Below are 10,953 nucleotides of genomic sequence, written 5' to 3'. Positions count from 1 at the left end.
TTTACAATCATTGTAAGATAGCGGCTGCATTGATGGTTCAGCGATAGAATTCTTGCCTGCCTTGTGGGAGGCCTGGGTTAGATTCCTGGCTGATGCAAGGCTAGCCTTTAATTGTTTGCTCCAATCTTCCTCCGCTGTTACTTGCAATGCGACTGTGTACTGTGCAGCCGCTCAATGTCATTGACAGGTTCATGTTGTAAATCTGCAACATGGGGCTACAAGTTAAAGCATTGGAAAAAATGGAGAGCATTTGGTGCTGGCTCCAGCTCTGGTATTGGTGGTTCAGTGGTAGAATTCTCACTTGCCACGCAGGTGGCCTGGGTTCAATTCCCAGCCAATGCAAGGCAACTCCTTTAAAGGGTGTTTCCTCCTGTGGGTGAGTTCAGAACTAGGGAACACTGCTTTAAAATTAGGGGTCGGCCTTTTAAGACGGAGATGAAATGAGGAGAAATTTTCTTTCTCAGAGGGTTGTGCAACTTTGGAACTCTCTGCCTCAGAGGTGGTGGAGGCGGGATCATTGAATATTTTTAAGGCTGAGGCAGTAGATTCTTGTTAGGCAAGGGAATCAAAGGTTATCTGGGTTAGATGGGAATGTGGAAATTGAAACACGAAGATCAGCCATGATCTTATTGAGGCTTGAGGGGCCGAATGGTCTACTCCTGTTCCTTTTTCTTGTGTTCTTATCGGGTAACTCCTATATAGACATGAGTCCTTGCTCCCGCTCTACAATATTCTGTTGCAGCATTGTTCTTGGGATATGACAAGGCTGTATCTATTGTCAATCCTTAGTGGCCCTGCAGGAATTAAAAGTCCAAAGAGGTTGGAATTACAAGCAGCCAATTTGTAGGTTCACTGCCCTGAAAGGCATGAGTGAACTTGATGGATTTTATGGCAGTTCAACAACTTTCATAGTCATGTTTGTCCACTGGCGCCAGCCCACAGATTACCAAACTTCTTCCATTAATTTAATAATATACCATTGTGGGATTTGAACTCAGCAGCTTTGAGCTCTTAGTTTAGTACCACAGCCACGGGGCTACTATACCATAAACTGCTTTGTACTTGTTTTAAGAATGTGTGGTTGACAGTGGCAACGGCAGTATTTATTGCCCATCCCTAGTTAGCCTGCGGGCATTTAAACTCAACCCCTTCATCTAATGGTATGATTGCATTGTAGTTATATTTGCAAACTAATAGTCCAGAGGTCTGGATCAATAACACAGAGAACATGATTCAAACCCCAACATGTGTAAAAATTTCTGGAAGTAAAAAGTTGGTCTGAATTTTTATTCATTCACAAAATGTGGACATTGTTTGCAAGGACTACTTATTGCCCATACCTATTTGCCCTTGAGAAGGTGGCGGTGAGTCATCTATCAGACAAAGAAAAATGACACTGAGCCAAAGTGGGGGTGATATTAGGGCATATGACGAAAAGCTTGGTTGAAGAGGTATGTTCTATGGAGGAGAGTGAGGGGGAGAGCTGGAGAGGTTTAAGGAGAGAATTCCAGAGCTTAGAACCAAGACAGCCGAAGACAGGAATGTCAATGTTGGAAAGGAGGAAATAGGGAATGCACAAGATTTGGAGGAACACAGATTTCAGAGAGTTGTAAGGCTAAAGGAGGTCACAGAGGAGATGGTGGCGTAGTGGTAATGTTAACATCCCACGGTGGGAGGGTGTACAGGTCTAAATCCCACCATGGCCGCTGGTGGAATTTAAATTCAGGATGAAGGTGGTGTAGTGGGGAAGGAAATTGGCCATCCTTACCTGGTCTGGCCTACATGTGACTCCAGACCCACAGCAATATGGTTGACTCTTAGCTACTCTCTGAAATGATCCATCAAGCCACTCAATTTCAAAGGCAATTAGGGATGGGCAACAAATGTTGGCCTTGTCAGTGATGCACCCATCCCATGAAAGAAGAAAAGAGGTAGGAAGGAGCAAGATCGAGGAGGGATTTGGACAGGAGGATAAGAATTAAAAATTGATATACTCGGAGTGAATATAGGGTGGGGTGGTGATGGGTGAACAGTTAGGATATGGGCAACAATGCTTTTGTAGCGCTCACATTTCCAAAGTGTGGAAGGTGACATGCAGGTGGGATAATGGCTGGGAGGCATTTGAAATAGCCAAATCTGGAGGTAGCGAGTGTGGATGAGGGTTTCAGCAGCGGGATGGGCTGAGAGATGGCAACATTGGCCACACCTATATGTGTTCTAAAGGCAAAGGAAAGGACAGGAGTCGGTGCTAGGGAAAATCAAGCTGCCTAACGATTTGGGAGTATTGCCATTTAGGAATCATCCTTCAAACAGTTAATTATTTCAGCTGGAGCTCCTCAAGCATAAATAATGCAGTGAAGTAAATAGAATTCGGGTGTGAAAAGATTTCCTTAGAAGGAATTGAGTGTAAAAAGCAGCAATAATCCTCATCTCTGCCTGTCAGTGTAAATCACCCTAAGTACCTGTTTTGTCTAACAGGACACTATCCATGTAGCCCTGCTTCTTTATTATGGTTCCTGCAGCTGTAGCTGGCTGACATATGCTCTCACCATATGGGGCCTGTGGTGGACAATACATCAACTAGTGCTTTATCCTTGAGGCTTAAAAGATTGGGGTCTCAGGTCGGAGCAGCTCTGACAACAGATTTTCCACCAACAATCCCCATTTGGCAAGCACCGCGTTGGCACCTGGCTGATGTCTCGATCACAAACTGCATTAGCCGTGGTTCAATGAATCCGTCTGAATCCGAAGATTGCGGCTGCAAGTCTCAGTCCAGCTGTGGACATGAGCACGTAATCTAGGTGAACTCTCTCAGTCCTGCACTGTCTGAAGTGCCACCTTTCAGGGGGAGTTGTTAAACTGAGGGCCCATTGGCCTTTTCAGGTGGTTGTCAAAAGATCAATATAAGTCTCTGCCAGAACTCGAGTTCTGAAGAAGAGTCATATTGGACTCGAAACGTAAACTCTGTTTCTTCCTCCATAGGTGTTGTTGCCAGACTGGCTGAGTTTTTCCAGCACTTTCCGTTTCTATTTCAGATCTCCAGCATCCACAGCGCTTTGCTTTTATTGCATCTGCGGAGAGGAACACAGTTAACGTTTCGAGTCCGTATGACTCTTCAACTTCTGTTGAAGAGTCATACGGACTCGAAACGTTAACTGTGTTCCTCTCCGCAGATGCTGCCAGACCTGCTGAGTTTTTCCAGGTATTTTTATTTTTGTTTTGAATTTCCAGCATCCACAGTTTTTTGCTTTTAGCTTTGCTTTTATTATTGTGTTGTTTAAAGATCCCTTGGCAATGTTGTCACGAAGAGCAAATTTGTTCTCCCTGGTGCCTTGGCCAATAGTTTATTACTCAACCAAAGAAGATTATGTTATTCATCATCTGGTCTTTCTCATAATGGTTGTTTGTGGGAGCATGCTGTGTGCAAATTGGCTCCTGCATTTCCTGGCATTACAACAGTCTTCAAACGTATTTCACCTGCTATAAAGTGCCCTGGGCTGACCTGAGGTTGTGGAAGGCCTCATATCAATGCAAAACTTTCTGTCTGAGATCCTCCTGCTTGGGTTCAGCTCTTCACCAGCCCAGGCATCAGAGAGGAGCGATCGTCGACAGTTTAGGATTACATTCCTGACAAAAACAATGAATCCTTGGATCATTAAAGTAATTTGGACAAGCTCGAATTGATAATTAACACTGAACCAATTTGGATAATGTAATTCAATGATTAACAGGGACAATCACAGCCAGTTTCTAATTAAATCTTGTATTGAATTGCTGTGTGCCAAAAGCTTTTTCTCATCAGCTTTGAAACATTTACTGTAAGACCTAAAAGAAATAGTGGAATCATTTTACCGTCAATAATATATTTTCAGCATTGTGGCGGGGATCATAATTGGATTTTTCTTTCATATTTATGAACTGAAAGGCAGTTTGGAAATCTCTTTACGGAGTATGTCTCTGTTAAAGTGCCACTTACAGTGTTCCCCAGCTACCCACATGGTAGGTAAATGCACCATCAGCAGTGCCTCAGTTTGATTCTCCATCTGTGCTGACTTTGCTGATCTCAGCTGAGGCATTGGCAACGATCGCAACAACAACTTGCATTTTTATAGTGCCTTTAAGATAGAAGGTGCAGAGGAGATTTACTATTGATGGTACCAGAGATGAGGGACTTCCATTATGTTGAGAGACAGGAGGAGCAGGGGCTGTTCTCCTTAGAACAGGCAAGGTGAAGGAGAGATTTAAAAGAGATTCCTCAAAGGAGCTTTGATAGAGCAGATAGGGAGAAACTGTCCCAATAAAGTAAATATTTTGCATGCGTACCCCCTCCGAGTATTCACAAGGGAAGACATGAGTGACATGCCATCCATTAACCAAGCCTATCAGGCAGAGTCATTGGACATTGAGGAAATGACAGCAGATTAGAAAGAGGCTAACTGGGTTCACATACTTAAAAAGCATGAGACACCGGCAGACCAATTGTTCAACTTCAATTCCTTGCAATGTTGTGGAATTGATTATTAGAAAGAAAGTTGAGGTTTGCCTGTGTGATAATGACCTAGTAACCTGCAGTCAACCTTCCTTCAAAAGAGGTTCTGGCCAACCTACTTGGTATCTTTGTGGAGACGGTAAGCCAAGTGGACTGTTGAAAGCCCTCTGAACTAAACTAGGAATTAATCCTGTGATTCACTGAGCACATTTTTCCAAAGCCAAGTTCTTGTGCTGATGGGACTCCCATAATGGTGTCAGGTAGGTCTTCCCTAATTGAGAACCTTTTAGGACTGGTACAACAAGGGCAGAGTCCTTTCAATCCTGATTGGTCCTCTCAAGATTCACTCAGTCTTAATTGATGCCTGAAGAACAGGATCCCCTCAAGCTTGGTTCCCTTCTGTGGAATCTTCTCAATTCTGATTGGTCCCTTCAGGGCAGGATCTTCTTGATCTTGACTGGTCCCTTCAGTTAACATTCCTGTGTTTTCGCATGAGCTGTATTAAAATTCATATTCGTTGTTCTGTTGTGACTCTGATGGATGAGTTTTTTTAATGACTGATCCCATTCAGCTAGTCAACATAACACTACAGCATCTGCCTAATACCATTTAGTTACTTGTCTACAATGCTCAATCCTTTCAGCAGGCATCAGAACAATTAAGAAAATGAAAAGACCTCCGACAAAACAAAGCAAGACAAATTTCAATGTTAACTGAACACAAGGGCAAAAGGATATATAATAATGATGTGAAATGAAGAGCACATCAAGGCACCATGTAACTGAGATGAGTGTTTCCATTGCAATGCTATCAGAAGTGTCAAATGCAGATATACTGGCATTTCCCTTGCTCTCAATAAGAGACATTAAAATGTCAGTGAGGTACTAGCTTCATAAATCATGAGATGGCAGATAAGGAGGTGATTGGACACCATCAGAAGCCAACACACCCCTCAGGGACTGCCACCGCAGGCAATAGCAGGGGCAGCTATCATAAAGCCACTCAGGTCCTTAATGATTGGCAAGACAGATTGCGAATAGGATTTTAATTTAGATGTATGCCTTACTGGATTAAGACTATAAAAAGACAAACAATCACACTACAGATCAACTGTTTAGTTCCACGCTCCGCCAGAAGGGAATATTGTAATCTTAAACGTCATTGTTTTGAGCTCATCAGATTGAAGTTAATTCTGCTGGGATTCTGGTTACTGTGCAAGTGAGACATTTGCACTCTCCTAGGTCAGATCAATGTCAAGCACCAGGACTTTTTTTTTAATAAAAGTCAAGAATGAGAGATTTCAAGGTTGTGGCGTGATTCTTTCCTAATGGCTCGCTGGTGAAGTGGACTGCTGTGCCCAGTACTGAGCAGCATAGAATATCAAGACCCGAGGTCTGATATCCCGGTTCTGTTGTCTGTTCTCCGCTGGGCAGCAGTTGAGCCTTAGAATTAGTCTTCATGCCTCGTTGACTGGAAAAGGATTTAAAAAATGAGCTAGGATGTCTGCTCCTGATCACTGTCCCATTTGCCCCCTTCTGCTTAGACACGTTTTCATGGAGTGGAGAAGGTTAAGAGGAGATTTAATGGAGGTGTTCAAAATCATGAAGGATTTTGATGAAGTAAATATTTGTTTCTTTATTCTTTCATGAGGTGTGGGTGTTACAGGCAAGGCCAGCATTTGTTGCCCATCCCTAATAGCCCTTGAACTGAGTGGTTTGCTAGGCCATTTCAGAGGGCAATTAAGAGTCAACCACATTGCTGTGGGTCTTGAGTCACATATAGGCCAGACCAGGTAAGTACTTTCCCTCCCTAAAGGGGCATTAGTGAACCAGATGGGTGTTAATGACAATCACTGATAGTTGCAAGATCACCTAGCTGTAGATGAGATGATATAGATGTGCCTAGCTGTACAATTTAAGATTTTATTAACTGAACTTAAATTCCACCAGCTGCCATGGTGGGACTTGAACCTGTATCCCCAGAGCATTTGCCTGGATTTATAGATTATTATGGGTCATACAGAAACAAAACGTTAACTCTGTTTCTCTCTCCACAGATGCTGTCAGACCTGCTGAGTTTTTCCAGCATCTACAGTATTTTGCTTTTATCGTTAGATTGCTAGCCCAGTGATGGGGGAGGCTGCGGCATTGTGGTATTTTCACTGGACTGGTATTCCAGAGACCGAGGGTAATGCTCTGGGGACCAGGGTTCAAGTCCCACCATGGCAGATGGTGCAATTTGAATCCAATGAAAATTTGGTATTAAAAGTCTCATCTCATGCTGATTGTTGTAAAAGCCCATCTGCCCTGGGCCGTTTAGGGAAGGAAATCTGCCATCCTTATCTGGTCTGGCCTACATGTGACTCCAGACCCACAGCAATGTGGTTGACGCTTAAATGCCCTCTGAAAAAAAAGGGCAATTTGGGGATGGGCAATAAATGCTGCCCTAGCCAGCAATGCCTACATCCCTTGAACGAAAAAAAAACATTACCGCTACACAACTGTCTACCCCTAAACGAGAGAGAAACTGTTTCCACTGTAGGATCCACTGAAGGGTTTACTACAAAAGGACACAGATTTAAGGTGATTGGCAAAAGAACCATAGGCAACAGAAGAGAATGTTTCTTTACACCGCGAGTTGTGTGGTGTGGAATGCACTGACTGAGAGGGTGGGTGCTGCAAAAACTTTCAAAGAGGAGTTGGATTTAGAACTGAAGGAGGAAAAAAGATGCTGAGCTATGGGGAAAAGAGTGGGGGAGGGGGATTAATTGGGTGAATCTCTCAAAGATTTAGCACAGGAATGATAGGCTAAATACCTTCTTTTTGATACTTTGATTTGATGTACAACTATGTATATTTGTGTGTGTGTGTGGTTCTTGAGTAACGATAGGTTCAAGCTCTTTGATAATGCTTCACCTGGTTGAATATGCTACTCACACAAGCTCACCCATCAAATAGCTGTTTATTTAAATGGAGAGAAACTTCAGAATGCTTCAGTGCAGAGGGATCTGGGTGTCCTTGTGCATGAATCGCTGAAAGCTAGTATACAGGTACAGCAGGTAATAAGGAAGGCAAATGGAATTTTGGCATTTATTGCTAAAGGAATAGAGTATAAAAGTAGGGAAGTGTTGTTGTAACTGTACAAGGCATTGGTGAGACCGCACCTGGAGTATTGTGCACAGTTTTGGTCCCCTTACTTGAGGAAGGATGTAGTTGCACTGGGGGCGGTTCAGAGGAGGTTCACTAGATTGATTCCAGAGATGCGGGGCTTGTTTTATGAGGAGAGATTGAGCAGTTTAGGCCTATTCTTGATAGAGTTTAGAAGGATGAGAGGAGATCTAATTGAGGTATATAAGATGCTAAAGGGGATAGACAAAGTAGACGTGGAGTGGATGTTTCCCCTTGTGGGGCATTCTAGAATGAGAGGCCATAGTTTTAGGCTAAGGGGTGGTAGATTTAAATCGCAGATGAAGAGGAATTACTTTTCTCAAATGGTTGTGAATCTGTGGAATTCACTACCCCAGAGTGCAGTGGATGCCGGGACGCTGAATAAATTTAAGGAGGAGATAAACAGATTTTTAATTAGTAATAGGTCGAAAGGTTATGGGGAGAGGGCGGGAAATTGGAGTTGAGGCCGAAATGAGATCAGCCATGATCGTAATGAATGGCGGGGCAGGTTCGAGGGGCTGAACTGCCTACTCTGGCTCCTAGTTCTTATGTTCTTATGTTCTAGTTAACCAACAGCAGGTCTGTCGATGCCTGGAGAGCCTTCAGGAGAGCTGGGGGCAATACAATATTCAAACGCATGCCTACTGGCACAACATTTACATGGCCCAAGTATCAGCGAGAAATCAACTCATCCACTCTTGTGATGTGGGCATCACTGGCAAAACTGGCATTTATTGCCCATTCTTGGGCCTTCCCCTTGAGTTGCTGCTGTCAGTGTGGCAAAGAGGTGCTTCTGCAGTTCCCTTAGATAGGGAGCTCCGGGATTTTGACCCAGCAACCAAGGTGGGGAGGCATTGTTTCAGAATAGTTCAAAAGTGAAGAGAAATACTTGCTGCGACTTTTTAAAACTTTGTTCTTAGAAGATGGATGACACTGGCAAGGTCAACATTTATTGCTCATTCTTAGTTGCTCTGAGTTATGGTGGACCTTGGCCTGGAACTGGTGTGTTCCTTGTGGTGATGGTGATCCCGCTGTCACCTTAGTGATTTGCTGAATTTTGACCAGGTGATGGTAAAGGAATGGCAATATATGTCCAAATCAGAAAATGCTGGAAAAACTCAGCAGGTCTGGCAGCACCTGTGGAGAGAGAAACAGAGTTAACGTTTCACGTCCATATGACTCTTCTTCAGAGCTAAAGAGAAGTAGAAATGTGATGCAATTTATGCTGTTTAAGGGGGGGTGGAGCAGGTGAAGCTGGAGGGAAGGCCAGCGATAGGTGGGGGCTAAGGAGAGATTGACAAAGATGTCATGGACAAAAAGAGAAAGGGAGTGTTAATGGTAATGGTAAGGGCTAAAGGAGGTGCTGATAGTGGCATAAAAGTAAGAAAGCAGAATGTGTTCATAGCAGAACAAGGGTTAGCACGCTGTGAAAGAACAACATGCAACAAGTAACAGGTGGCCCTTTTGGGGTGGGGTTGGGGGGTGGTTGGGGAAAAAGTACAGAAAAAGGGATTAAAAAGGGGGATAAAAGGGGATAAAGCAATGAATGAAAATAAAAATGAAAATAAGTGGATAAAAAATTTAAATAAATTTTTAAAAAGGGGATTAAAAAGGGATGAAAGAATTTTAATGCCCTTTTTAATAAAAATAAATATTGAAAAGGGGATTAAGAAAGGGGTGAAGGGATTTTAATCCCCTTTTTTAATCACTCCAACCTTGTACCATGTCTTCATGTGTTGGGATGTGTTTGACTGGCTTTCCCATCATGATTCTTGTCTGGAAATAGTAGAACTAGGTCTGATCCAGATCCTGAAGAAGTCATTCGGACTTGAAACATTAACTCTGTTTCACTCTCCACGGATGCTGCCAGACCTGCTGAGCTTTTCCAGTATTTTCTGTTTTTATTGCTGCAAGTGACTCCCCAGAGCCTGTCCACCATCTACAAGGCACAAGTCATGAATGTGATGGAATACTCCCCACTTGCCTGGATGAGTGCAGCTCCCACAATACTGGACACTGTTCAGGACAAAGCAGTCCGCTTGATTGGCACCACATCCACAAACATTCACTCCCTCCACCAACGACGCACAGTAGCAGCAGTGTGTACCATCTACAAGATGCACTGCAGGAATTCACCAAGGCTCCTTAGACAGCACCTTCCAAACCCACGACCACTAACATCTAGAAGGACAAAGGCAGCAGATAGATGGGAACACCACCACCTGGAAGTTCCCCTCCAAGTCACTCACCATCCTGACTTGGAAATATATTGCTGTTCCTTCACTGTAGCTGGGTCAAAATCCTGGAACCCCCTTCCTAACAGCACTGTGCGAGTACCTACACCATGTGGACTGTAACAGTTCAAGAGGCAGCTCACCACCATCTTCTCAAGGGCAACTAGGGTTGGGCAATAAATGCTGGCCCAACCAGTGAAGTCCACATCCCATGAATGAATTAGAAAAATGTAAAATACTGGGTGAGACAAAATGGCTGCAAATTTTCCATTCCCAGCTCCTGTCGAAATGAAAGGCGATATGAAAGGAAGAACTGGCAATTTTTCGACATGCGATGGCAAACTATGAGATTGCAACAGATTTAATTAACATATCAGAGCTGATATGAGTAGCAATACTTTTAACACTGCTGGTGAGAGACTGCTACAAATTGTATTCCACCCTAAATCTATCTGATGAACAGAAAAGACAGACTGTAGACATTTTGAAAGGCATACTTTGAACCCCAAATGAACATAACTTATATGAACGCTATGAGTTCAACATTAGGGCTCAAGGTGAAAAAGGGTCCATTGATCAGTTTGTGACTGCAGTAACACAGCTCGCAGAATCATGTGAATTCGGACAACTAAATGATGATCTCATTAAAGATAGAGTTGTCTTAGGCATAAGATATCCAACAGTGAGAGCAGGTCCATTAAGAGTGAAGGAACTTTCTCTCAAGAAAGTGATAGACAGGTGCAGAAACATGGAGGTTGTAAAATTTCAGCTACAGTGCATGTATGGCAGAACAGACCAGGAGATACATTATGCCAAGGGACATTCCAGGCTGAAAAGGCTGAAAAATCGTGGGGAAAGGTCAGGATGCAAACATTGCGGAGGACACCATGCAAAGTTAATGAAGAATTGTCCAGCATAGGAGAAGCAATGTTTTAACTGCAAGAAGCTGAATAATTTTGCACAGAAGTGTTTGGCTAGAAAGAAAGAAAACAAGTCTATACAGATGGTCACCAGAGAGATATCAGCTCAAGAGTCTGATGAAGCAGTATACGCCATACAACAG

General features: G+C 43.3%; 1 non-coding gene across 1 annotated transcript; it reads left to right on the top strand.

Annotated features, from left to right (window-relative positions):
- The first annotated feature begins 271 nt into the window (after window positions 1-271).
- Window positions 272-342, top strand: trnag-gcc (transfer RNA glycine (anticodon GCC)). The gene has a single exon. It is a non-coding gene; the product is annotated as a tRNA-Gly (tRNA).
- Window positions 343-10,953: the final 10,611 nt, after the last annotated feature.

The sequence above is a fragment of the Cetorhinus maximus genome, chromosome 1, assembly GCF_964194155.1.
Source record: "Cetorhinus maximus chromosome 1, sCetMax3.hap1.1, whole genome shotgun sequence".
Classification (NCBI taxonomy): Eukaryota; Metazoa; Chordata; class Chondrichthyes; order Lamniformes; family Cetorhinidae; genus Cetorhinus; species Cetorhinus maximus.
Note: the sequence above shows the minus strand (reverse complement) of the source record. Positions and strands in the feature narration are given on the sequence as shown.